The sequence below is a fragment of the Triturus cristatus genome, chromosome 10, assembly GCF_964204655.1.
Source record: "Triturus cristatus chromosome 10, aTriCri1.1, whole genome shotgun sequence".
Classification (NCBI taxonomy): Eukaryota; Metazoa; Chordata; class Amphibia; order Caudata; family Salamandridae; genus Triturus; species Triturus cristatus.
In genome coordinates, this window is record NC_140593.1 from 878805346 (window position 1) to 878833098 (window position 27753).

Sequence of the window (27753 nt, forward strand, 5' to 3'; positions counted from 1 at the left end):
CATGATTTCTGAGAGACCTTTGGCATATTTGGCTAATTCCGGGACCCGCCACAAACGGGCCCATAACAATAGAGGGCGAAATTTCGCCAAATCACTGATGGGGCGACAACCAAGATCGAGCATTAATGGAATCGTGGGGGTACCTTGGGGAAGTGACATAATGGCCCTAAAGAACTTCCTCTCTGCTCTTGACAAGTCACCAATATCACAAGAGCCCCAAAGCTCGGCTCCATAAAGGGCAGAGCTAACTCCTCTTGCTGCATAAATATCAATAACGGGGGCTTTATGTCTTATAGCACAGGAGCGCTGCTCCTTCACAAGAGCCCCTGTAACTCTTTTGTGGGATAACAGCATCTTGCATAGATGGGGGCCCCACTGCATATTATGGGATAAACGAATCCCTAGGTAATCAAACACATCCACCCTCCCCAGAGGTTCGTCATTCAATTTCGGGGGGCATATAGATTTTTTAGGGGGATTCAACACAAGATACTTTGTTTTGTCTCTATTGATTACCAGGCCCCGCTCTGTACAGAAGAGCTGGAAATTATTTAAGAGTTTTTGGAGGCCCTGAAGAAGTCCTGTTTCAGGACGAAACGCGTCGGCTGGTCTGTTTTGTAAAGTCATACGAACTGTCTGCTCATGTTTTTTGAAATTATTATTTAAATTGAAAAATAAAATGTTTATAAGGTATGACTGTTGAAGAAAATTAATTAACGACAAAGGACTTTCATGTCCACCAATTATCTGTGGTGCACCTCTTGTTTTATGTAAAAGTTTTTGGAGGCCCATTGGGGTTTTGGAGAGCAAGAGTGTATCATCCGCGAAGAGGAGGGTGGGGATACGTTCCCCCGCCAGGGATGGTTCATCTGAGGGGTCTTTCAATAGATGCTCAACTACACCGTTAATATATAAAGAGAAAAGGGTGGGAGCTAGAACACATCCCTGGCGTACCCCTCTCTCTACCGGAATTCTGTTAGTTTTCTCACCATTTCTCCCCCACCTAACCTGGGCAAAAGTGTTTACATGCAGCCTTACCAATAGCAGGAGTAAGTAGTTGGGCACCCCCATGGCAGCAAGGACTTTCCAAAGAGCCTCCCTAGGTACTAGGTCAAAGGCAGTCTTCAGGTCGATAAAGGCGAGGTAAAGACTGCCTTTGCCCAAGACCACCACCTTCCAATACACAAGCAACAATCTGAACGCTTGCTCGATTGTGCCGGTGCCTGCTCTGAAGCCTGCCTGGTAGTCGGAGAGGATGCCGTTTTCGTCGATCCATTGTAATAATCTGACCAACAACACCTTCCCGACCACCTTTTGCGTTATATCTAGCAGGCTTATGGGTCTGTAATTTGATGGGTCGTCCCTGGCCCCCTTTTTAAAAATGGGGACGACCTCTGCCCCTTTCCAGGATGCCGGGATTGGCGCTCCCCCGCTAATAGCATTAAGCAGGCAGTTAATAAATTTACCCCATTTCGGGATGTCTGCTCGCAGCAGATCCCCGGGTAAGCCGTCTGGGCCAGCTGCTTTTTGGGGCCTGATGGTAGTAATTGCATACTCCACTGCTTTAATCGAGAAAATGGAGTCTGCCACCCTGTTGTTTAATGGCAAAGCTGTACATAGCATTCCAGTTGCTAGATCATCACTCCTTGTTGGCAAATCCGGAGTTGCTGGTGCCACCTCCCTTATATGTTTTTCATTAGAAATGTCCATGGAGAGGACATTAGAGGTAGCACCTGATTGACTGGCATATAATTTAGAGAAGTGGTTGACCCAAACGTGGCTGGTGATATTGCATGTAATGAAGTCAGTGTCAGGTCTATTTTTGGCTCTAATTATGTCCCAAAAACGCCTTGAATCTTTCCCCAAACTTGCCTCTTTTAGAGAGCGCCAATGTTCGATTTCCCACTCCTTTTTAGCACTAGCCAGGGTTTTCTTGTAATTTAGCCTAGCTCCCTGAATAGCTCCTTGTGTTTTGCTTTTGACGGCCTTAATCAAAAGCGATTTGGCGTGCCTACAAGCAGGTGTGTACCAATCATGCTTTCCCTTAGGAAGCCCAATTGCCGCATTTTTGCCCACTTGATTCATTTTTAGGAATACATTCCCAATAGACTTGATGGTCTCCTCAAAAATAGGGGTAACCCGACCGGGATTTAGCTCACCCTTGTCTGAGCTATCCAGTTCCAATTCCAACTGTGCGTCTGTGAGTACTGTATTGATTGTATTTAATTTAGCTTCATCCTTCGCAACCATGTTCCATTTTAGGCGTTTCCCACACGAGGATACAGAAATTTTGTGGGCTGGGTTAAGGGATTTTATGGTCTTTTCGTGAGGCCATGGATTCCTGAGGGACAATGAAAGCGAGTTATGATCGCTTTCAACTGTGGGCAGGACTACCATGTCCTGAACAAAACTCCAGAGAAGGAAATCTAGCATGATGTAATCGATCCTAGAGGTATGGTTGACTCTGTTAAACGTGGCCGCACCCAAAGGATCAGAACGCGTGCGGCCATTAGCTGCTCTTAGCCCGAATTCCAGCGTTAGGGCATTGAGCTGAATAGCAGTTTTGGACCATTTTTTAATCGGAGGGATGGTTAGAATCGGGATGCCCCATCTATCATCATCCTCACTTGGGTCATAGATGTCGTCCTGTATAAGGGGCTCATAGGTGCAGTTGAAATCACCCGCAACCAAAACTTGGGATCCAGCTAAATTTTCATTCAGCGCCATTTCAAGGATAGATACTGTCGGGGATGAAGAGCCATATTTAGTACCTCTGGCATATACATTATATAGGTCAAGGATGGGTCCTCTTTGGGAGCCTCTCAAAGAAATTTTTAAGATATCTGGAGAATTGATTAGCTTTGACTCAATCTGAAGATTTAAGGCAATGCTTACCCAGATGAGTAGGCCTCCCGAGGGACGACCTGACCCATTTCTTGGGGGTACTGCAGGAACAAAGTGGGTAATATAACCTACCCGTTACACGGGTTCCAGGCTCCAAGTCTCTTGGAATAGGCAAATCGTATGTGCCTCTACTAGGGCATTCCACTCAGGCAGTTGAAGTTTCCTGTGGATGCCAGCTACATTCCAGCTTAGGATCTTTATAGTATCGCCCTGTTTAATGCGAGTGTTTTTTTTTAGAATACTGGGGCATTCAGGTCGCGGCAGAAAAACATCATGGCTCACAGGCTCGTTGCAGGGCACAAGTAGTGCTTTCCCAGACCCTAATACAAGGGTAGAACGTAGGCAGTGAGAGGGGGTCTGCGGAGCTTCTTGAGGAGTAGGGTTAAGGGAGGGTATAGGCTGGATAGGAGATAAGCCGTTTTTGGGTAGAAAGCAGTCTACGAGTTGGACTGGGTTGGGGCTAGTGCATTCATTGTCCTCAGGGACAGATCCAGAACCCAATAATGGTCAGTCTACTTCTTCTAAGCAGCTGAATCTGTTAGCAAGTGGTATGCCACTCCAACCTTCAGAAAAAGCTGTATCTCTACCCTCAAAGCCTGGCCAGGCCTCCCTCTCCCTTCTATTGTTCCAAGGTCTTACTTCAGACGTACCCCTATCGGGAGTGTCGTCACAACAATTTATAGGTGGATAAAAGGAAGATAGTCTCCTCACCTTTATTCCGTCAATTTTGGGCCATGTATTACGACGCCAGATATAGTCAGCCGTTCGAGAATTATCAAAATTGACAATAATACAATCTCCCTGAATCTTTTTCTTCTCACTACCTATCCAAGGAACCCTACGCACCATAAGGATCCTGCTACTACAAGAGTGAGGGAGTGGTCTATTAACATTGAGCCAATGCTGTACCTTATTTTTTATGTACCTAATACCTTTAGTGGTTTTCAGTTAATCACTCAATGAGTGATTAATCCCCTATATCAGAAGCTAATCATTTAACACCTATTAGTGGAGAAAGGAGAGACACAAATGTAGGAAACAATGGGAATGACAGTGTAACTTTGTGATCTGGAATGTAGCCGGTTTCAAATCTAAGGTGAAAAATAGTGTATGGTATGACTTTGTCCAGAAATTTGACATCATCAGCCTCCAGGAAACGTGGGTGGTGGAGCCTATCCATATAAACGGCTATAAAATCCTACACACACCAGCTGCAACATCATTGCATGGAAGAGCAAAGAGGGGTCTTTGCACTCATGTTTGAAATTTAGTAAAATTTGGCAGAATCAGTATAATCGCCGAGGATTGTTTTTATTAGATCATCAGTCTCCCTGTAGATAAATCTCATATTGTGATTATAGTGAATTATTATAATAATGTTCCTCATGAGTTAATTGAGGGGATTTTTAAATCTATACGCTGTCATTTACAAAACCTACAGGAATCTGCAAATAAGGATTTATTCATTGTATAAGGGGGGATTTTAATTCTGTATTATGTCAATAAGCCGAAACCGGGATCTGTGGTATTTTTCTTATGATAATGACACGATTTTTCCCCATTTTCCGCACTCAAGGTATGGTGACCTTTTAAATGAAATTGTGTTTCAATTTGATCTAGGTTTCGTTAATACTTTATGTACCTCCCCTGTCCCTTTTGGTCCTACCTTTAATGGCCGTGGTATATTCTCTACTATAGATTTCATTTTGGCATTTATGACAGATTATATTAAGACGGCTCTTATTCTTAAATCTAATAAAAAGAGAAAAAAAAACAGGGAAGGAAAAATGGTTTGACTCCAAATGCACAAAGGCATATACGAAGCTCAAACATGCCCTACATTTGATAGAGAAAAATAAGGATGAGATCAGAGAGGCCCGGAAAGAGTATAAGCATGCCTTAAAAGAAAGAAGAAACGTGAGAAAAGCAGAAGCCTGGCTTGCTTTGCGTGAAGCCTCTGTTAACAGAGACTCCAGCCCATTTTGGAAGGCAGTTAACGCTCCCTTCCTGATAGATAGAGATTCAGCCACTATTGAGATTGCCATTACTGAGGAAGAGTGAACAGAGCATTTCTCCTCCTTGCATAGTGATCCACTTTTAAGGATGCAAGCTAATACAGATTATGAGAATGAGCAGGAGCAATTGGTAAAAGATCAACAAAAACACCTCTCTTTTGAAATTAGCGAGGTAAATCTGGCCATTACTATATGCTTGGGCGGTAAGGCTACTGGGCCGGAGGGTGTCCCGGTCGACCTTTTTAAATCAAACATGGAGTTATGGGGCCCTCTGCTAACACAAGTTTTTAATGCATACAGCTCTGCTGGTTTTTTACCTACATGGTATGAATCCATTTTGGTGCCGATTTTTACAAAATGAGATAGGGCCAATCTGGCCTGCTACCGACCAATATCATTGCTGGATTCAACAGTGAAAATTGTAGGTCGAGTATTATTAAATAGACTACAGGACTGGGCAGAGGACTGGTCGACAATAAGCGACCTACAATACGGCTTCCGCAAGAGTCTGGGTAGGATTGAGCAGGGCCTTAATCTCAACATTTTGTTAAATAAATATACCAAGGCAAAAAGGGGAACATTATTCTTGGCATTCGTCGACATAAAAGCGGCGTTTGATTGTGTTATACACAATAAATTGTGGATGATTTTAGAGGAGATGGGTGTAGATGTGGTTTTAATTTCTTTTCTAAAGCAGCTTTATTCAGGGGCTAAGGCGAGGGTCCGTTTCGGGGTCGGGGGGGAATGCACAAGACATTTTAGAGTGAGGAGAGGTGTGAGACAAGGCTTCGTCCTTGCACCTTTCCTCTTCACATTGTATATAAATAATCTTGGCAATGTCTTAGTTCGAGAATGCAAGGACCTACCGGTAGCTGGTAAACGACCTAGCCCCACACTCCTATATGCGGATGATGCGGTCCTCATGGCACTCACCCGGTTGGAACTTCAAAAGGTCGTTACCAGTTTTACAAATTTTATGTTAGACCTGGGCCTTACTAATAATTCTTCCAAAACATTTATAATGAACTGCGGTACAGGGTGCAAATAGTCCAGAACTACATTTATTGATAATAGGTGGATCGAAAACACAAAGACTTTTTCCTACCTTGGAATTTTATTCGACCATACGGGGTCATGGGTACAGGCAGTTAAAACTAGGAGACTATTGTTTGTAAGGACCTTATCTGCATTATCAAATTTTTGCAGGAAATTAGGCAGACGCCCCACGGTAGAACTTTTGAATATTTATAAAGCTAAACGTGTAACAGTTGCTTCCTATGGAGCTGGCATTTGAGGGTATGCCGATGTGGGACCTATTCAGACAGCCGAAAATATATTTTTAAGATTCTTGTTTTTGGTCCCAAATAGTACCTCCTCTTTCACATGCCAAACAGAACTAGGTTTGCCATACTTAGAAGCTATTATAAAAATTCAACCAGTTCTTTTATGGCATAGGATTTGGACCACAGAGGAGATGCAGTTTAATCGCTGGATACTAACAGATGGCATGGGGCTGGATGGGGTGAAGCAAGTCAGTTGGCTGTTATATGTCAAATCCTTTTTATATAATTTAGGCTACCAGGAATTGTATGACGAACCTAGTACAATGAGTACGATATCCAGGAAAGATGGTGCAAGCACATAATCTCACACTGACAACATTTAGAATGTAGCCTTATCTTTGTTTGATAACAGGCGATTATGATAGATTTTTGTTGATGAGTTTTCACCTGGGTATTTTGCACAGATAATTAAGCTTCCCAGAGATAAACGACTGGTCAAGAGAGTTAGGTAAATGTCCGTGTGATGACATATCGGCACAGTCGACTATTCATGTGGTATTTTTTTGTACATTTTACTCTGAACAGAGAAGCTTTTGGTTTGTTCCTGTTTTAAAGGCATATGGTATGAAACAATGTCGTCCAGTGTTTGTGGTTCTACAACCTTTAGAAACTAAATTTGTATTAGCTTCTGTAACTGTCTTTAAAAAAAACATTTTTAAATACAGGAAATCGATTACGATGTAAACAAATGAGAAATGACATTTACGATTATGTATTCAATCCCTTTTATGTAAATATTGCTAATGTTTTTAATAATCTTAAAATGTTTCTTATGTGCTTTTATGGTTATAGCAGTAACCGAATAAAGTGCTGTTGATTGATTGATTGAAGTGGGCACCCTGTACCAGTGCAAACAACCCTTACTGATGATTAGGTTAAAGACAACCTTTATAGAAAGCTATCCTAGTGGTAGCTGTGGAGAGCAGCCTTCAGGCTAAGTCTCGAAGGAATGTAAAGCTGCTTGTTTTACCAGATCAGAACCTCCTGAATGACCAAATGAAAGGAGAACCACACAGGTGTTTTATAAAATATATATATTTATTACTAAATACTCTCTACTAACCTTTTTATGAGATTAGAGCACAAGGCACACAATACTGAACCAATAGACTGACAGTAAATAGCATAATACACAGCGGGCTCCAGGTAGAGACTGAACCATATACAAAAAAAATGGTATAGCAACAACGACTTCACTAGACACAGTGCCTAGAGCACGTAGAATCACCAGGAACCCAAGGAACCACCCAAACTGTGACACAGGAAGCCCACGGAGGACGGGTGCAGTGTGTGAACACAGACGTGAGTTCCTTACAACTCTATGGGAAAGTTGCGGTTGGAAAATTACAGTTTAAGGACACTTCGGAGAGGAAATCAAGCAAACCCTAGGGAACATAGAAGATTCTAAGGCCAGCACCCTTGTGAGTACCGAGGTACCCGTGTTACCTACCCCAGGGGAGCCGGGTGCATGGGAGTCAAGTGGTGTCGGAAACCTTCGCCGTTTTCAATGGCATGACTCAAAGAAGTGTTGCTGCCCGGAACATGAAAAGTGTTGGGTGGAATCCGAACCTGGATCCGAGGTGAGAAGAACCTGAAAGCAGAGGGGACAGATTCTGGGTCGGTAGACGAATGCCCACCGATGTTGGGTGCTTCAGGTGTGAAGATTGGATGCTTGACTCTGCAGTCGCGGGGACCAGGAGACGTCGATGATGACCAAAGTCTGGTGGTCAGTTGTCCCATGAAGGATGTCAAGTGCTGAGGTGTCAGTGTCCGCATTGAACACCAACAAGCCTTGGTAAATGCAACCCCCGTGGGCAGAGGAAACAAGTTATGGTGACGACAAGCAAGGTCCTGGAGACTCTCCAAGCTATGGGGAGTCAGGGCACATCTGGAGCAACCAGGAACGCCCAAGGGAAATCAAAGTTACCTTCACAGGGACCCACAGGCCAATGGACCAGTGTAGGAGAGTAGGATCTGCACTTATGTTGCCCCCACTTTTTTCTGATGTATACACTGGTTTCTGGCTATAGTCTGGCTGGGTCCCTGCTAATAAGGGCCCCGGTCTCTCTGTTTTCTCTAAACGACTTGGTGTGCATATTAGATGCACTAGTGATTGGATACTGTGGTACCTTATGAGCCCCTAGTATATGGTACCTCAGGTACCTAGGGCATAGGTACTTCACAGGCCTACCAGGGGCTGCAGCATGTTTTATGCCACCTCTGGGAAGCAGACTCAATCTGACACCACAGGCCTGCTACTGCAGCCTGGGTGAGGTAGTGTTAGCACTCCTCACTGAGGTATAGGTTTCTATATCTCACCATACACACACATATAAACCTATCATCCACCCCTATGGCAGACCCTATCAATCCTGAGGGCAGGGTGCTTGGTTTACAATGTGAGGGGGTGCCTCTGCATGAGCAGGGCCCATCTGCAGCTGGCAGAGTCTATTCTCTGTGGCTGTTTGTGGATGCGGTTAAACCATACACTCTTAAGTGCATTATAATGCTAACTTTGAAATGACTGCATCAAAACATGTCGTGTTTGATGTTAAACAACTTGGAATCATACCCCTGCATCAGTCCATGATGTGGGACTATGATCCCACCCTTCTAGAGGGGACGACATGTACCTACTGTGGTAACATAGTAGAAATCTGAAAGAGCCCTGGCATCACAAAATGGATGCCACCAGCACAGACACTGGGCTGCCCTCCTGCTGCTGACTGAAACTCACAGTGGAGGAGGCCCAACAATAGGCATCCTGTCACAGGGAGGTGTCACTACCTTCCAGACAGGATTTAGTGTATTGGAGCTGGGTGGGTGCACTTCTAGAGTGCTTTGAAGTCCTGAACTGGGGAGCAGTAGGCTCCTCTGTGCATATGCCAGCTCAAACCGGTTCGGGGGCTACCTGTCCCTGCTCTGGTGTGAAACTGGAAAAAGGGAAGTGGGTGTAATCACCCCCTACCCTGACCCTCCCAGAGGAGTGGTCCTAGAGCTAGTCCCTCCCCTATCTTCAGTATAAGATAGGAAACCTTGCCATTGCAAAGTAGATAACCCTGGACGACGCTCTACAAAGAAGAATCCTGGCCCTTCGATGTTCCACTACCTTTGGAAGACAGAAGAATCTCCCTTGGAGTCAAGGAGTGACTCCCCTGCTTGGCAGGCACCAGAAACTCGAATCAATGGTCGCAAACTTTCCCGCTCCCGCCGGAGTTCGAAGTCCCTGCAACCCCAGAAGTAGATTTCCTGACTTTTAGACAGCCATTGTGAGTCCCCAGCAAAGCTGAGGCGAGTGGACCCCACGAGTGATGAGGAACTGCAATACCTTGGAAACGTGCACTATTGTCAAGTGCAACCCCTTTATGACATTCTACGAATCTGTGCTTTGGATCATTTATGGCCCAAGCATCCAGCAGGTTGTGCACCAACAATCAGAGGCCTACCCCATCCCGAGTGACCGTGGGCTCCTGTGAAGCATTTCCTCAAGAGGCACCTTTGTGATCCCTTGCCCGTTGGCTTGTGGGTTCCCCGAAGACTTTCTTATCAACTGAAAGGACTCCCCTGATTGCTCCAGGCCTGCCCTCACTCACTCTTGCTGGGTGAGTCCCTCAGACCTTGCTGGTCTGCAACGCTGACCTTCTTCGATTTCCACAAGACTTGCTGTTGCCAAGGCTTGTTGGCTCCAATCCGGTTGCGACACCTCAGTAAGCTGCAGACGTCATGGGATACTCCTAATCCAGATGCTGGTTATCGTCGATCCTTCCTGGACCTCGTGAGCGAAGAGTCAAAACACCCTTGTTCACCTGAAATCACCCGACTTCCGTGGGCAACCAGCTTCCTGGCACCCGGTCACTGGTAAGTGACTGTGAACACTGTCCCTTCAATTTTCAGGTCATCTGCATCTTGAATCCACCCTTGGATTCCACCGGACACTTCTCCAGTCTTCGCAAGCAGCAAATCTTCTTTGGTCTCCATAGAAAACAGCGAGGCGACGCGACGCGACGCGACCCGACGCCAAAAGACACCTATGCACCCGGCTTCCCTGGGTGAGGTAACTCGTGCACTCCAGTGCCCTAGTGTGTGTTGGCCCTCAAATTACTCACCTTGTAAGTGGCTTGCTTGTAGACTTCCTCAAAGTACCCTAAAACTTTAAAAATCAAACCGCAACTTGCTCCATTGTAATCAATAGGGAACCCGTGACTGTGTTCACACACTGCATGCGTCTCCCGTGGGTCTGTTTCCTACCTGCTTTCACTGCAGTAGTGAAGCCCCAGCGATTCTACAGGCCCTAGGCCTTGTCATTCTGCAAGTCGACTTTCCTAAACCTCTTTTTTAGTGTATGGTCTGGTACGCCCCTAGGGCCCCAGCCATATTTGTGCTTAACTTACTGTGAAACGTTGATATTTGAATGTGTTCCTGGCTTCTAATCTCATAAAGAGATTAGTAGAGTGTGTCTAGAAATAAATACATATATATTTGATATATATACCTGTGTGGTGTCCTTTCATTTGGTAATTCAAGAGATTATAAGGTAAAACAAGCTGCTTTACATTCCTCTGAGACTTAGCCTGAAGGCTGCTCTCCACAGCTACCACTAGGATAGCTTTCTTTAAAAGGTTGTCTTAAACCTATCTACCATAAGAGTCGAATTGGACTGGTGCAAGGTGGCCACTATAACTAGTGACCAGCATATGCCAGGCCAACTTCTCAAATTGGTGGGCAGCGTGTGGGATTCCAGCTTGCCATTGTTTTACCAGAAAATCTCTATTTGAATTACCAACTGAAAACCACTAAAGGTACTCAAGGTACATATAAAAGTCAAGCTTAGTATCAATAAGTTCTACTGGACTTAGAGTTGTTTGTGAAGGGATAGCACACCCTTGCTACAGCTCAAGCTAGGATCAGTAGGCCACAAACTAGTGTAGGCAGTGCAACACTGCATAACACTAGAATGTCCTCAAGGGATGGAGCCAGTGGGTCCACCCAACCCCAGTATAAGGACATGACCTTCTTTGACTTGAAGGCCATGTGTGTTGCAAGACACCTGGGATTAGGACAGAGTCCCTCCACACAACACCTGATGAATCTACTTATAGCAGATGATCTTAGACTGGCTCTAGGAGCTGGTGGATCTGGATCAGGGGGTGGGTCAGCCATAGTCTCTGGGTCAGATGATGAAAATCAAGATGACCTGGAGTCTGTGATTGAAGGGCCAGAACCAGAAAGGTCTGAACAGGACAGAGGAATTCTCCCTAAGAGAGTTGACAGAGTGGGAGAGAGGCCTAGGTCCCCTTCAAGGGAATCTAACCACTCCTATCACTCTGACAAGGATTCTGTCCATCAGAGGAACTCATACTATAATAGAGAGACCTCCTCTGAAAGAAGGTACAAGATGCTCCAGTATGAGGAAGCTAGGCTTGCCCTCAGAACCAAGCAATTGGCCTTAGATAGAGAAGCCTTTGCGCTCCAAGGAGCTTCTAGAAAAGAGGGGTTAGAAACCCCTGGTGGCAGCAACAGTGTCCCTAGAGGCAGAGATTATATTCCAGACCATAGGAACCTGCCCAAGGTTGTTCCTCCCTACCAGAGTGGGGATGATATCCACAAATGGATAACTGCTATGGAGAGGACCTGTAAAGTTTAACAGGTCCCCCAGAAACAGTGGGCAGCAATCTTGTGGCTCTCCTTTTCTGATAAAGGTAGAGACAAGCTCCCCACTGTTAGAGAAGAGGATGCTAATGACTATGAAGCCCTGAAAAGTGCATTAATAGATGGGTTTGGCTTAACCACTGAACAGTACAGGTTGAAGTTCAGAGATACCCAGAAAGCACAGGCTCAGGATTGGACTGACTTTGTTGATTGTGCAACCAAGGCTCTGGAAGTTTGGCTGGTTGGTAGTAGAGTTAATGATTTTAAGGGATTGTATAATCTTATCATGAGAGAACAGATCCTTAATAATTGCCAAAACCAGTTGTTGCATCAGTACCTGGTGGACTCTGATCTGACCTCTCCCCAAGAATTGGGAAAGAAGGCAGACAAATGGGTCAGAACCAGGGTGAGGCAGAAAACCCAGAGCCAAGGGGGTGACACTAAGGAGCAGGATCCTAAAGGCTCAGATAAAGGTGGGATAAGTCAAAAGACCAGAAGTCTTCACAAGGGCCCCACAAATCTGCATCTGGTGGGGATTCACAGTCTACAAAAGGAAAAGGCCAAAAGAAGCCCTGGTACAAATTCAGTAAACAGAAAGGGCATTGGACTTCTGATTGTACCAAGTCCAAAGACCAAACCACCACCACTCCAGCCGCTAGGGCAACTGTTCCCCCTAGTGCAGTCATTGGTGGAGGTGGTAACCAGAATAAGGGTGTAGTAGGGTTGACCCTGGGTTCTGATGTGGACTCTGGCCTAGTCAGAGTACCAACACAGGCATTGCTAGTTTGTGACGGAGACCTTGATATGTCCTTCCTAGTGAGCCCCAGTAATCTGGGCAAGTACAAACAGCAGCCTATAATTAATGGCAAACAGGCTTTGGCATTCAGGGACACAGGTGCTAGTGTCACCATCGTGGCAGAGGATCTAGTGGACCCTGCACAGATCATACTGGGTGAAATGTACCAGGTTACCAATGCAAGCAATGTCAGGACCATCCATAGTCTGGCAGTTGTGAATTTCTCCTGGGGAAGGGTAACTGGCCTCAAAAAGGTAGTAGTCAGTGCAGACCTCCCTGTCGAATGTCTATTGGGCAATGATCTGGAGACTTCAGCCTGGTCTGAAGTGGAGTTATGGACTCATGCTGAGAAGTTGGGCATACCTACAGAGGTATTTGCTGTGACCAGGTCACAGGCCAAAATGCATAAAGCTGAACCAGCTCTGGATCCTGAAACTATGGACCAGATGCTACCCAAGAGGAGGAGCAGTAGGGTTAAGGCTGTGCCTTCCCCTCTGTCTCAGATTCCCCTCCTGAGGGAGGAGAAGCAGAGCCTGAAGAAGGAACTACCCCAGAGGAACTAGAGCCTGGCCAGGTTGAGTTCTTGAGGGCAGGGGGACCTTCCAGGGAAGATCTGAGTAAGGAGCAACAGTGCTGCCCCTCTCTTGAACCCCTCAGACAGCAAGCTGCTGCTGAGGCTGCTGGGAGTACTAGTGGGTCCCATAAGGTTTATTGGGATGAGGGACTCCTATATTCTGAGGCTAGAGATCCTACCCCTGGAGCCACCAGGAGGTTGGTAATACCTCAGAAGTTTAGGGGGTTCCTCTTGACCCTAGCACATGACATCCCATTGGCAGGACACTTGGGCCAAAACAAGACCTGGGACAGACTTGTCCCTTATTTTCATTGGCCACACATGTCAGAGGACACCAAGGAGTTTTGTCACTTCTGTGTCACTTGCCAAGCCAGTGGCAAGTCAGGTGGCACAACAAAGGCCCCCCTGATACCACTACCTGTGGTGGGGGTTCCCTTTGAAAGTGTAGGGCTTGACATTGTTGGTCCCCTTGACCCTCCAACAGCATCTGGGCACAGGTTTATCCTGGTGGTAGTGGATCATGCCACCAGGTACCCAGAAGCAATTCCCCTCAGGACCACTAGAGCCCCTGTAGTGGCAAGAGCCCTCATTGGAGTTTTCTCCAGAGTGGGTTTCCCTAAGGAAGTTATATCTGAAGAGGTACCAACTTCATGTCAGGGTATCTAACTGCAATGTGGAAGGAGTGTGGTGTAAACTACAAGTTCACTACTCCCTATCACCCACAATGCAATGGGTTATTGGAAAAGTTCAACAAAACCCTAAAGGGAATGATTAAAGGCCTCCCAGAAAAGCTTAGGCGAAAATGGGACCTTTTACTTCCCTGCCTTCTGTTTGCATACAGGGAGGTCCCACAGAAGGGGGTTGGCTACAGCCCTTTTGAACTTCTGTTTGGGCACCCTTTCAGAGGCCCATTATGTTTGGTGAAGGAGGGATGGGAGTTACCTCTCAAACCTCACAAACAGGATGTGATGGACTATGTACTTGGTCTCCGCTCCCGGATGGCAGAGTACATGAAGAAGGCAAACAAAAACCTTGAGTCTAGCCAAGAATTACAAAAAGCTTGGCATGACCAAAAGGCTGTCCTGACTGTTTATCAGCCAGGCCAGAAAGTGTGGGTGTTGGAGCCTGTGGCCCCAGCAGCTCTCCAGGACAAATGGAGTGCCCCCCATACAATTGTTGAGAAAAAGGGAGAGGTCACCTACTTGGTGGATCTGGGAACTCCCAGGAGCCCCCTTAGGGTGCTCCATGTCAACAGATTAAAGCCATATGTGGACAGGGCTGACATGGGCTTGCTCATGGCAACTGATGAGGACCAGGAGGAGGAGAGTGACCCTCTCCCTGACCTGCTCTCACAGAACCCTGATGATGGGTCAGTTGATGGTGTTGCTTTGGCAAGCAGCCTCACTGATCATCAGCAAACTGAATGCAGACAAGTTCTGCAACAATTCAGACATATGTTTAGCCTGACCCCAAGTCAGAATTCCTGGTGCACCCATGAGGTGGACACTGGAGACAGTCTGCCTGTAAAGAGTAAAATCTACAGGCAACCTGACCATGTCAGGGACTGTATCAGGACTGAAGTCCAGAAAATGTTGGAACTAGGTGTTATTGGGCCTTCAGATAGCCCTTGGGCTAGTCCAGTAGTCCTTGTGCCTAAACCTCATACCCAGGGTGGTAAGAAAGAGATGAGGTTTTGTGTTGACTACAGAGGCCTCACTGCAGTCACCAGGACTGATGCCTATCCAATTCCAAGGGCAGATGAACTAATAGATACTTTGGCCTCAGCCAAGTACCTCAGTACTTTTGACCTAACAGCTGGCTACTGGCAAATAAAGTTAGCCTATGATGCCAAAGCCAAAACAGCATTTTCAACCCCTGGTGGGCACTATCACTTTGTGGTAATGCCCTTTGGTTTGAAAAATGCACCTGTCACTTTTCAGAGGTTAGTGAATAAAGTTCTGACTGGTATGGAAACTTATTGCTCAGCTTATCTAGATGATAATGCTGTCTTTAGTTCCACCTGGCAGGATCACCTGGTCCACCTCAGAAATGTTTTGGAGGCCCTGCAAAAAGCAGGCGTCACTATCAAGGCCACTAAGTGACAGCTAGGGCAGGGTCAGGTTGTTTACCTGGGCCACCTTGTAGGTGGAGGCCAGGTTCAACCATTGCAGAGCAAAATCCAGACCATCATGGAATGGGTAGCTCCAACAACCCAGACACAGGTTAGAGCCTTTTTAGGCCTGACTGGGTACTATAGGAGGTTTGTTAAGAAATATGGATCTATAGTGACCCCCTTAAATGATCTAACCTCTAAGAAAATGCCAAAAAAGGTACAGTAGACAGCTAGCTGTCAAAAGGCATTTGATGACCTCAAGCAGGCAATGTGCACAGCCCCCATCTTGCAGAGTCCAGACTACAAAAAGAAGTTCATTGTTCAAACAGATGCTTCAGAGCTGGGTGTGGGAGCTGTACTGTCTCAACTTAATGATGAAGGTCAAGACCAGCCAGTAGCTTTCATAAGCAGAAGGCTGACCCCTAGAGAGAAACGTTGGTCAGCTATAGAGAGGGAGGCCTTTGCTGTGGTGTGGGCCCTGAAGAAGCTGAGGCCATAATTGTTTGGCACTCACTTCATAGTTCAGACTGACCACAAGCCCCTCCTATGGCTCAAACAGATGAAAGGTGAAAATCCTAAACTGCTCAGGTGGTCCATTTACCTACAGGGGATGGACTATACAGTGGAACATAGACCTGGGACCCAACATGCCAATGCAGATGGACTCTCAAGGTATTTCCACTTAGAACACGAAGACTCAACTGGTCAAGGTTAGTTTAGTGACCCTGCGTTTGGGGGGGTTGTGTAGGAGAGTAGGATCTACACTTATGTTGCCCCCACTTTTTTTCTGATGTATACACTGGTTTCTGGCTATAGTCTGGCTGGGTCCCTGCTAATCAGGGCCCCAGTCTCTCTGTTCTCTCTAAACGACTGGTGTGCATATTAGATGCACTACTGATTGGATACAGTGGTACCTTATGAGCCCCTGGTATATGGTACCGTAGGTACCTAGGGCATAGGTATTTCACAGGCCTACCAGGGGCTGCAGCATGTATTATGCCACCCCTGGGAAGCAGACTCAATCTGACACCCCAGGCCTGCTACTGCAGCCTGGGTGAGGTAGTGTTAGCACTCCTCACTGAGGTATAGGTTTCTATATCTCACCATACACACACATAAAACCTATCAGCCACCCCAATGGCAGGCCCTATCAATCCTGAGGGCAGGGTGCTTGGTTTACAATGTGAGGCGGTGCCTCTGCATGAACAGGGCTCCTCTGCAGCTGGCAGAGTCTATTCTCTGTGACTGTTTGTGGATGCGGTTAAACCATATACTCTTAAGTGCATTATAATGCTAACTTTGGAATGACTGCATCAAAACATGTCGTCTTTGTTGTCAAACAACTTGGAATCATCCCCCCACATCAGTCCATGATGTGGGAGTATGATCTCACCTTCTAGAGGGGACGACATGTACCTACTGTGGTAACACGGTAGAAATCTGAAAGAGCCCTGGCATCACAAAATTGATGCCACCAGCACAGACACTGGGCTGCCCCCCTGCTGCTGACTGAAACTCGCAGTGGAGGAGGCCCAACAATCGGCATCCTGTCACAGGGAGGTGTCACTACCTTCCAGACAGGATTTAGTGTATTGGAGCTGGGTGGGTGCACTTCTAGAGTGCTTTGAAGTCCTGCACTGGGGGAGCAGTAGGCTCCTCTGTGCATATGCCAGCTCAAACCGGTTCGGGGGCTACCTGTCCCTGCTCTGGCGCGAACCTGGACAAAGGGAAGTGGGTGTAACCACCCCCTACCCTGACCCTCCCAGAGGAGTGGTCCTAGAGCTAGTCCCTCCCCTATCTTCAGTATAAGGTAGGAAAGCTTGCCATTGCAAAGTAGATAACCCTGGACGGCGCTCTACAAAGAAGAATCCTGGCCCTTTGATGTTCCACTACCTTTGGAAGACAGAAGAATCTCCCTTGGAGTCAAGGAGTGACTCTCCGGCTTGGCAGGCACCAGAAACTCTAATCAATGGTCGCAAACTTTCCCACTCCCGCCGGAGTTTGAAGTCCCTGCAGCCCCAGAAGTAAATTTCCTGACTTCTCAATGGCCATTGTGAGTCCCCAGCAAAGCTGAGGTGAGTGGACCCCACGAGTGATGAGGAACTGCAATACCTGGGAACCGTGCACTATTGTCAAGTGCAACCCCTTCACAACATTCTACAAACCTGTGCTTTGGATCATTTGTGGCCCAAGCCTCCAGCAGGTTGTGCACCGAAAATCAGAGGCCTACCCTATCCCGAGTGACCGTGGGCCCCTGTGAAGCATTTCTTCAGTAGGTGCCTTCGCGATCCCTTGCCCATTGGCTTGTGGGTCCCCCGAAGACTTTCTTATCGACTCAAAGGGCTCCCCTGGTTGCTCCAGGCCTGCCCTCACTCACCCTTGCTGGGTGAGTCCCTCAGACCTTGCTGGTCTGCAACGCTGACCTTCTTTGATTTCCAGGAGACTTGCTGTTGCCAAGCCTTTTTGGCTCCAATCCGGTTGCCGACACCTTAGTAAGCTGCAGACTTTATGGGACACTCCGAATCCAGCTGGTGGTCATCGTCGATCCTTCCTGGATCTCGAGATCTAAGAGTCAAAACACCCTTGATCACCTGAAATCACTCGACTTCCGTGGGCAACCAGCTTCCTGGCCCCCGGTCCCTGGCAAGTGACTATGAACACTGTCCCTTCAATTTTCAGGTCATCTGCATCTTGAATCCACCCTTGGATTCCACCGGACACTTCTCCAGTCTTCGCAAGCAGCAAATCTTCTTTGGTCTCCATATAAAACAGCGACGCGACCCGACTCCAAAAGACACCTATGCACCCGGCTTCCCTGGGTGAGGTAACTCGTGCACTCCGGTGCCCTAGTGTATGTTGGCCCTCGAATTACTTACCTTGTAAGTGGCTTGCTTGTAGACTTCCTCGAAGTACCCTAAAACTTTAAAAATCAAACCACGACTTGCTCCATTGTAATCAATAGGGAACCCGCGGCTGTGTTCACACACTGCATGCTTCTCCTGTGGGTCTGTTACCTACCTGCTTTCACTGCAGTAGTGAAGCCCCAGCGATTCTACAGGCTCTAGGCCTTGTCATTCTACAAGTCAACTTTCCTAAACCTCTTTTTTAGTATATGGTCTGGAACGCCTCTAGGGCCCCAGCCATATTTGTGCTTAACTTATTGTGAAACGTTGATATTTGAGTGTGTTCCTGGCTTCTAATCTCATAAAGAGATTAGTAGAGTGTGTCTAGAAATAAATACATATATATTTGATATATATACCTGTGTGGTGTCCTTTCATTTGGTAATTCAAGAGATTATAAGATAAAACAAGCTGCTTTACATTCCTCTGAGACTTAGCCTGAAGGCTGCTCTCCACAGCTACCACTAGGATAGCTTTCTTTAAAAGGTTGTCTTAAACCTATCTACCATAAGAGTCGAACTGGACTGGTGCAAGGGGGCCACTATAACTAGTGACCAGCATATGCCAGGCCAACTTCTCACAACCAGGGATCGCAAAGGGACCTCGAGCTGAATCACGAAGTACAGGACCATGGAGCACTCATGGAGTGGAGGCCAGAAATCTTTAGTGGAAATACTGCTCGGGGTCAGGACTATACGTAGCCCAAAGCACAGCCTCAGGGATTGCCAAAAAGCATATGCTGCTGCAAACGTTTACGGTGCACAGGGGTTCAGGTTGCACGGTCCCCACAAGAGATACTGGTCTCAGAATTGCTGAGAGAGCAAATCAACCTCAGAGATGCTTGGGAACCCACCTCCTGTGTTGCAGAAATCTTCGGAGTCCTCAGGAACTCGGGAGATGCAAACCAGTCGGATGCGTTAAGGTGCCTGCTTCAGCAGGGGAGTAACTCCTTCTTCTGTCATCCAGCAAAGTGTAAATCATCGAAGTACTTGGTTTCTGCTTGCAGAGTTTAGTCCAGGTAAAATCTAAAGTCCTGTAGTCAGGGTTCCTACTTTATAACCAAGGAAGGGGTTGGACAAACTCTGGGGACCCACCTATGGGAGGGTCAGGACAGAGGGGTGGTTACACACATGTCCTTTGTCCAGTTTCACACCAGAGCAGGAGAAAATGGCTCCTGCAACCGGTTTGAGCTGGATTATGCACAGGGACACCAAATGTGCTCCAGGTGCAGACTTTCTGGCACTCTCAGAGTGCACCCACCCAGCCCCAATACACTAAAGTCTGTCTGGGAGGTGGTCACACCTCCCTGTGACAGGAAACCTATTGTCAGGCCTTCCCCTGCTCGAGCATGGATCAGCAGCAGGAGGGCAGACTCGTGTCTGTGGCTGGCAGCATTCATTTTGTGATGCCCAGGTCGAGAAAGCTGATACCGGGTGTACCGGTGTTTCACCTCAGTCCCTCTAGAAGGGTGGAATCATACCTTCCCGGGGAGGTATGATTTCAAGGTGTTTGACACCAAACACGACATGTTTCTAAGCAGCAGTTTTAAAGTTAGCATTTACCGCAAGGTTATAATGCACTTAAATATATATGGTTGGCTGCAACACAGACAACCCCGGAAAATAGGTTCCGAAGGCTGCAGAGGGGCTCTGCTCGTGCAGGGGCACTCTCTCACATAAAACCCAGCACCCTGCCTTCAGGATTGATAAGGGTTGCCATAGGGGTGACTTATAGGTTTATATGTGCAGATATTTAGAATAGATATAGGTAACCTATATCTAAGTAAGGGGTGCATGCACCACCTTACACAGGCTGCAGTAGTAGACCAGTGGTGTCAGTTTGAATGGTCTCTCAGGGGTGGCATAATATATGCTGCCGCCCCTGGGAGGCCTCTGGAGTACCTATGTCCTGGGTACATAGTGTACCATATACTAGGGACTGATAAGGGTACCCCAGTATCCAATCTGGAGTGAACCTAAATTACATGCAGTCAATTTAGAGGAGAAAACAGCTAGACTGGGGTCCTGGATTGCAGGATCCCAGTCAGTCTAAGTCGAAAACAGTGATACATCAGAAAAAAGTGGGGGTAACTATAAGAAGCAGATCGATCCTACTCTCCTACAGCCACACACCAGGCAGAAGGTGATCAGTCTGGATCACATTGGATCTACTGGGAGAATGACCTTCTGTATAGCAAGCCTAAGGTTGCTGAGCCTGGGTCAGCCCGTATGCTGGTGGTACCCCAGCGCTTCAGAGCCTTCCTACTGGGTTTGGCTCATGATGTACCTTTAGCTGGACATTTGGGGCAAGACAAGACCTTTGAAAGGCTTGTCACCCACTTTTATTGGCCCCAGATGCACAAGAGTTTAGACACTCATTGTCGGACTTGTCAAACTTGCCAGGCAAGTGGGAAGAGTGGGAGGAAGCACAAGGATCCTCTCCAGCCCTTCCCTGTGGTCAGCACCCCCTTTGAAAGGGTGGGCATTGACATTGTTGGGTCTCTGGACCCCAAGACAGCCATGGGCAACATGTTTATCTTTGTCTTAGTGGACCATGCTACCCGGTACCCGGAAGCCATCCTACTCAGGACAGCGACGGCCCCTGTGGTGGGACGTGCACTAATGGGGATTGTCCTCCGTGTGGGGTTCCCCAGAGAGGTGGTGTCAGACCGTGGGACACACTCATATCTAAGTATATGAAGTCCCTGTGGCAGGAGTGCGGTGTAACGTACAAGTTCATCACTCCTTACCACCCCCAAGGTAATGGGCTGATTGAGAGATTCAACCGGATCCTCAAAGGCATGATTTTGGGTCTGGGGAACCTATGAGGTGTAAGTGGGATGTCCTCTTGCCATGCCTTCTATTCATTTACTGTGAGGTGCCACAGAGGTCCTTAGGGTTCACTCCCTTTGAACTGCTGTATGGACACCCAGTAAGAGGACCTCTGAGTCTGGTTAAGGAAGGCTGGGAGAAAGCTCCCTGGAAACATCCCCAGGATGTATATAGCTACATGCTGGCCTTCAGGAACCAGACTAGGCAATTCAGACAACTCGCTCAGGCAAATCTGGAAGCCAGCCAGGAAGAGATGAAGCGATGGTATGATCACAATGCCACTCTGATTGAGCTTCAGCCTGGTCATAAAGTTTGGGTCATGGCCCCAGTGGAGCCCTGTGCACTCCAGGATAAGTGGACCGGACCATTTGAGGTGGTGGAGCGCAAAAGTGATGTCACCTACTTGGTGGACTTGCAATCTCCCAGGGACCTTTTGTGGGTCCTACATGTCAACCGCCTGAAGCCCCACATAGAAAGGTCTGAAGTGGGCATGCTCCTAGCGACAGATGCTGGAATGGAGGAGGAGACTGAGCCTCTTCCTGACCTCATGTCTGCAACAGACCAAGATGGGTCAGTGGATGGTGTTATCTTCTCTGCCACGCTGACCACTGAGCAGCAGAATGATTATCACCAACTGTTGGGGCAATTTTCTGATTTGTTCTCCCTGGTTCCTGGTGTCACTGAGTGTTGCGTCCATGATGTGGACACTCGGGACAGTCCCCCTGTTAAGCACAAGGCTTACAGAGTGACTGACAGGGTCAGAGCATACATCAAGGAGGAGGTCTCCAAGATGTTTGCCATAGGGGTGATTGAGTACTCTAACAGCCCTCGGTCCAGCCCAGTGGTCTTGGTCCCAGAGGCTGCCGCGCCTGGTGCCACACCCGAACTCCGGTTCAGTGTGGACTATCGAGGACTCAATTCACTCATCAGGACTGACGCGCACCCCATACCCAGAGCTGATGAGCTTATTGATCGTCTAGGGGCTGCATGTTACCTCAGTACGTTTGACTTGACGTCTGGGTTGCCTTAACTGATGGGGCCAAAGAGAGGTCAGCATTCTCCACACCAGATGGGCACTACCAATTCCGGTTTATGCCCTTTGGGATGAAGAATGCCCCAGCCACCTTTCAGAGGTTGGTCAACCAGGTGTTGGCTGGGCTGGAGGATTTCAGTGCCGTCTACCTGGATGACATTGCAGTGTTTAGCGCTAGTTGGGAAGAACATCTGCGCCACCTCTGAGAAGTGTTGATGGTGCTGCGGAAAGCAGGCCTCACGATCAAGGTGAGTAAGTACCTGATCAGGCAGGGTTCTGTGGTGTGTATACAATAAAGGACCTGTTCACACAGTGAGCACATAATTCATACATCCATTGCAGTTGTCATATATTTTAGACAGTCTGTAGAGCAAGTGATTATATCATCTGTGCTACTTATCGGTATGGCTCACTAATAAAAGAAAAGAAAAGACAAGTGTTTTTCATACGAGGTAAGACAAGAAAGCTATCTATATGACTAAAAACTTGTGTCTCCAACACCCAGATGTGGTGAAAAAAGTGTAGAAAGGAGTGTTGGTGCCTCACGGTAGCAACACCAAGGAGGATAAAGCAGGAAGGTACTCGCCTGCTACCTCAAGATCTGATCATCAGCTACCAACACTCCAGAAAAAGAAATAGGTGTAAGAAGAAAATGAATGGGTAATGACCCAAAAAGCAAAGTGCTAGGGTGTGTAGTAAAAGAGGAAAAAACTGTGCAGTAATCCGTGCACCACGTTAAGCCCCACAGTTATATACAAGTTTGAGCTAGATCACACTGGCTTGCGTTTTTTATTCTATGCTGTGTGACTGCTCGTATTTAAAATGCCGACATGTTTCATTGCCTTTTGGATAAACTCACGGCAACTTCTTCAGGGTGTGGGTTATTGTCATTCCACCCTGCACCACTGTTTTTGTCAGTTAAAAACAATTCTGTTAGAGACAAAAGATAGACAAACAACACATAGCAAAATTAGTTGGCAACCGGTTTAAAAAGAAACTGACGCAGTGTGTACTGCATTCCGAATTGCATATCATCCACCGTATTTACCGGGATATTGCCCACCGTGGGCATACCTTTACCCTCGAGCCCAGATACCTGGTAATTGTATTCCCTAAAGTCTCGTGACTCTTATTGTGTATTACAGGCTCACGATAGGAGTCGAGTGGATGAGCCTTGAATGAGTGATCGCAGCTACACGTACAAGGGCTCGAGGGTAACATATTTGCACCCTTGACTGAACTGACTCCCAGGAAGCAGCCAAAGAAAGTGAACTGGACTGACACCTGTCAGAAAGCTTTTGATGCCCTGAAGACTGCCATGTGCACAGCACCCGTGCTTCAGGCACCCAACTTCTCAAAGGAATTTATTGTCCAAACAGACGCTTCAGAACATGGTGTGGGGGCTGTTCTTTCACAGATCAATGAGGGCCTAGACCAACCTGTAGCCTTCATCAGTAGGAGGTTACTTCCGCAAGAACAGAGGTGGAGTGCAATTGAGCGTGAGCAATTTGCTGTGGTCTGGGCACTGAGGAAGTTGAGACTATTCATGTTTGGGACTCACTTCCGGGTTCGGACCGACCACAGGCCCCTCAAATGGTTGATGCAGATTAGGGGTGAGAATCCAAAGTTGTTGAGGTGGTCCATTTCCCTATAGGGGATGGACCTAATGGTGGAACACCGCCCTGGTACAGAACAAGCCAATGCTGGTGGTCTGTCCAGATTTTTCCGCCTTAGTGAAGAGGACTTCCAAGAGGTTGGGTAGTTCTCCCCACATTTCAGCTGGAGGGGACACGTGTTAAACCTGGTACCATTGGCATAAGTCTCCCTGCCATTTTTCACTGTTGTCTCCTCTGTTTTTGATATGTTTTGGTGGTTTTAGATGCTTTGGGCACTGTGCCACTGCTATCCAATACCACAGTGCAAGTGCTCCCTATGTTAAATTGATGTAATGGATTAGTGACTCCCTGATTGGCTTATTTGATTTACTTGTCAGACCCTAGTACGGTGCACCATGTGTGCCCAGGGCCTGTAAATCAAATGCTGCTGGTGGGCTTGCAGCACTGGTTGTACCACCCACAGAAGCAGCTTGTAAAGTGTGTCTCAGGCCTGCCATTGCAGAGCCTGTGTGCAGTCCAGCACTGACATACTGACTTGGTAAGTGCACCCACTTACCAGTCCCTAAACCTTCCCTTTTCTTCATATCAGACACCCCTAAGGTAGGCCCAAGGGCAGGGTGCATTGTAAGTAAAAGTTAGGACACGCCCTGATGTGTGTGGCATGTCCTGATAGTGAATTACAGCCAATTTCATTTTTCACTATTGCAAGGCTTCCTGCTCCCATAGGCCAGATTGGGCATTTTGAATATAGCATTTTATAATCCTAACTATCCCAAGGAGCATGGTAGAAAAACAAATTTAGTATGCCTGAACTCAGAATGATAACATACATCTTTTAGTGAAATAGGTTTTAACATTCTGTGTTCGAAAATACCACTTTTAGAAAGTAGGTATTTTCTTACCTAACCATCCAGCCTGCCCCTGTTAGGTTGTGTATTGCATGTCTGGTTTCTGAGTGACAGCGGCTGGGGTGGCTCCAGGAGACAGGGTGGGTCAGCACTAGGCTGAATAGACCTATCTGCATTGGGAGTGGTGGGAGGAGTAGCACCTGGTCCTGAATAGGACTGTGCCTGCCTTCCACAATGCTGGCTCCACCTCCTGTGGTGCGTCTGATACCCTGGCCCACATTGACAAAGGAAGAAGTTGTGCACTGGCAGAATGCGCCCAGAACTGGTTTGGACTAGGTACAGACACTCTCTGCCTTCAGAGACAAAGGATTTGCTGGTATAAATATTGGGGCCCAGACCCCAGGGGCCCGATTCACAGAACCAATCTGAGACAAAATCCTAAACTTACTACTCATGGTATTCACAGAATGCACTTACGACTGTCCTAAGTTTACATCCGCACTGGGGCCGGAATTTCCGCACCCGGAGCGGATGCTCTGCACCCGGAGTGGAAGCTCCACACCCGGAGCGGAATTTCCACCATCAGGCTGGAATTTCCTCTTACGGGGCGGTATACCCACAATGCAACAGATATAGTCAATTAACATCAGATCGTGGGTATTTCGGCCCGGAAGCAGAGATTCTGGCCCGATGGTGGAAATTCCGCTCCGGGTGTGGAGCTTCCACTCCGGGGGCAGAACTTTCGCTCCAAGTGCGGAAATGCCAGCCCGAGTGCGGAAATAAACTTAGGACAGTCGTAAGTGCATTCTGTGAATACCATGAGTAGTAAGTTTAGGATTTTGTCTCAGACTGGTTCTGAGAGATGCTGTGAGATACTGATGAAGAACCAAATGCAGAACCTAAAGCAGAACTTTCTATCCTAATTTAATTGGGTTAGGTCAGAAGATCACAGAAGAATCTCGAGGAGGAAGATAGTGTCAGAGAGAGATGCGGCACAGGCGTTGGTATTCTAGAGATGTCAACTATCCTGTCCTGAAACCTGTCCTGAAGTCTTTGTCTCCTGACCTATCCCGGGGGGAACCCTTACCAGCCCTTTGGCCAGGGGGTTGGTCTTTCATACCATCCTTGGTAAATATAATTCCTTGTTATTTGCTGATGTTCTTTTCTGTCTGTCCTCTCCCTTTCTGAGCATTGAGTATGTGTCCGAAGTATATGCTTGGTGTTTAATGAATTGAATTTTCTCTCCTATGAATGATGGTGACTGCACTGTATACTGAGATGGTTCACATACACTTAATTTAGATAAAGATTTAAAACTTTCCTGAGTCTGTGGTTATTTTACTTGTCACATGTAAAGTATAAGTAAGTTAGTTTTATGTTATTCTCACCATCAACTAGTTCAATTAATGGTCCATCAACCAAAGGAAATAACTTTTTGATCAGTGAAAGGTTAGTTAGGAGCATTAAATATGACTAATCCTAAACATTGTGAAAATTACCAACGTGACCCCAGCGGTTTTACGCATTGTGAAATTTATGGGCTCAGGTGAGTAAATGATAGTGGGGTATCTGTTGTTGTTGAACAGCTGGATCACTTTTCTGGTAGCAGAGCTATGGTTAATATTGACTAGTTTGGTGATAAATTGTATTATTGATTAATGTTTAACAAAAGAGTTAGTGTCCTGTTTTATGTTGTCTAGAAGCACAGGTACAGAGGTTGCCCGGACATCCTGGGAATGGAATAGCGTGTGGTGATAGAAGCCATACTGCAGGAGGTTACTCGTCTACTGTCTTAACACTGAGAAGCTACAGAGGGCTGGCAGTGTTGTATTAGGGACTATATCGTGTAAAAATAGAGTGCGAATGATAGCAAAAGGGGTTCGCTGGTGAAACTTTGGTCTTATTTCCCAATACGTGTGACACAGGCGTTTTATTCGCAGCGGAAGAGGAGTAATTCTGAAACTCCAGAATAATTCGAAATCTATTCTTTGTTTAGTGGAACAGACAGAGTAGCAAATGTTTTTATGTTGTTACTAACAAAGTTTTATTTTAAGAACAGTTGAAGAAATACTTTTTCGTATTACCTTGTGAAGGGAGGGTCAGTCGCAGGAGTTATACTGACGTCACAGAGAGCCGCGCTGGGATTGGTTGGAACAGCGGGCATGAAAAAGAAGCAGATTGTAAAAGGAGGGTAAGTGGTGAGGAGCAATACTGACGTCATAAAAGGCCGCGTTGGCATTGGTCAGACCACAAGCGCGGTTCTGAGTCCGATTGGTCGATAGATAGAAGCCGCGCTAGGATTGGTCAAAAAGAATTGTATGTTGAGTCCTAATTTGACTGCGGGTGTGAGTCATACTGATGTAGGACGCAATGTAGGTAATAGAGCTAGAAGATATACGGAAGACTCTTTTCTATATCGTCCGTCTGAAATGTTTGGAAGACGAAAGAAAATGACGTTAATAAAGAAAATAAAAAAATTCTTTAAGAAAGACAAACCTGTAATGACTAGAGAGGGGATTCCTATTCCACCACCTAAAATGCCTGCTTCATTTATGATGATGGAGAAAGGATATCACACATGTGTATGGTTGGAGAATTGGGTAGAGTATACAAACGGTGATGGTGTTTTAGCTTTTCTGGAGTATGGTACTTTTAATCTAAAGATACTTCAGAATTTGAGAGATAGAATGAATATGTTGGAACCAAATCCTAGAATGACACAGTAAGAAGCTTTGAAAGAATAAGAAATTGAGGCATTTGATCATGAAAAATTCAGAAGTGGTCGGAGATTTAGAGGATTCTTGCCTAGACATCCGTATGAGTCAAGTGGAGATCAAATGAAGCGTTGGAGAAGAGCGGTAGTAACAGAGGGTTTATATCCAGTATTAATGGCTGAAGAACAGTCAGGAGGCAAGTGTAAAGAAAAAACTAAACACATGAATACAACAGGAAATGTTGAATCAGATGATGAATTATTGGAGGATATATTAGTTAAAAACCCTGCACCGTACCAAGAAGAACCTAGTAGGGTCACCCCAAGTTCACCGATGCTAGGAACGCCTTTAACCCCACAAGTTTTGCATGCTGTGTCAGTTAAGAGGGTATTGCAGGATAATGAGACAGAAGCC